The 1,249-nt window shown below is 41.0% G+C and overlaps 1 protein-coding gene across 1 annotated transcript in view; it reads left to right on the top strand.

The window, feature by feature from the left end:
- LOC118478496 overlaps positions 1-1,249 on the top strand; it is a gene marked incomplete in the record, with an annotated part of 43,476 nt that overhangs the window by 36,537 nt on the left and 5,690 nt on the right.

Raw genomic sequence — 1,249 nt, 5'->3', positions numbered from 1 at the left:
TTATTATTATGGAAGTGTCTAGGAAGACCCCAAATGGGGAGCACCTTACATAGCCACCATGGCTCCCGTAGACCCCAATCTACATTCAAGGATGTCACTCACTACAAATAAAAACAGCTGCTCACAGCAGCAGCAACAACAACAACAACAACAACAACAACAACAATCGCTCACGTGTTTGTCGTCACTCTTATAAAAGCAGTTGTGGAAAATTCAGGAAACGTAGCTCTGTATCAACTAATCCAAAATGTATTTTAATGGTTGCTTCCCTTGAAGAGGTTCTCGTACTACTCTCGTTTTTGAAATATTATTGTTGATGACTTTGGCGTATTCTTTTTTAATCTCTCAGTAAAAAATATACTATGTAGTATTAACAACTCTGGTACATGTACTACCAGAGAGTCTTTTCAGCAACAATTCAGCCCGACACCGTACACCTTCGTAGACATCAGCATTACACTGTACATCGTCCTACAGATCGTTACCATACTGTGTATACCGACCCGACATAGTTAATTGTATGTCGGCCCGACATTGCCTCTCTACGGTAGTCTGACATCGGTGCCATAATATGTCGTCCCGACATTATGATCTTACATCGGCTGGACATTGGTATCTAACGTCAGACCGACATTGGTTTCTTACGTTGGCATGATATTGTCTTCTTGCACCGGCCCGACATTGGTTTTCACCATCGACCAGACACTGGTTTCCGACGTCTGTCCGATATTGGTCTGCAATAGCGGCCCGACACTGGCTACCCACGACAGCCCGACATTGACTTCCTACGTCGGCTCGACACTGTTTGGCGGGAGAATGGTATCTAGAGATAAATTATCTAGGCTAGCTATGATCTAGAGTAGATCTAAAAGAATGTCCATTTAGATCTAGATTCACTTCCACACTGGCCGTCATGTTAAACAAACGGGTCTGCAATTGTACAGGAGTGCCGTAACTTGTGTTTTAAGTAGATCTAGATATAGATGTAGATTCTAGATATAGACTGGTGTATTGCAAACTTAGGTTTTGGATCTAGATCTAGATCTAGTATCTGGAGATAAGTTTCTTTGGTTCAGATCAATCTAGAATAATCTAGATTCTAGGTAGAACTAATTCAGTGCTAATCTCCCAGCCAAGATCTAGAAAACAATGCATGCTAGGTTTTTAGATCTAGATTTCTAGATCTAGATATCACAATGATGATGATGATGATGATGATGATGATGATGATGATGATGATGATGATGAT

This window comes from Aplysia californica, unplaced genomic scaffold (genome assembly GCF_000002075.1).
Source record: "Aplysia californica isolate F4 #8 unplaced genomic scaffold, AplCal3.0 scaffold00611, whole genome shotgun sequence".
Lineage (NCBI taxonomy): Eukaryota > Metazoa > Mollusca > Gastropoda > Aplysiida > Aplysiidae > Aplysia > Aplysia californica.
This window is presented reverse-complemented; position numbering and strand designations above follow the sequence as displayed.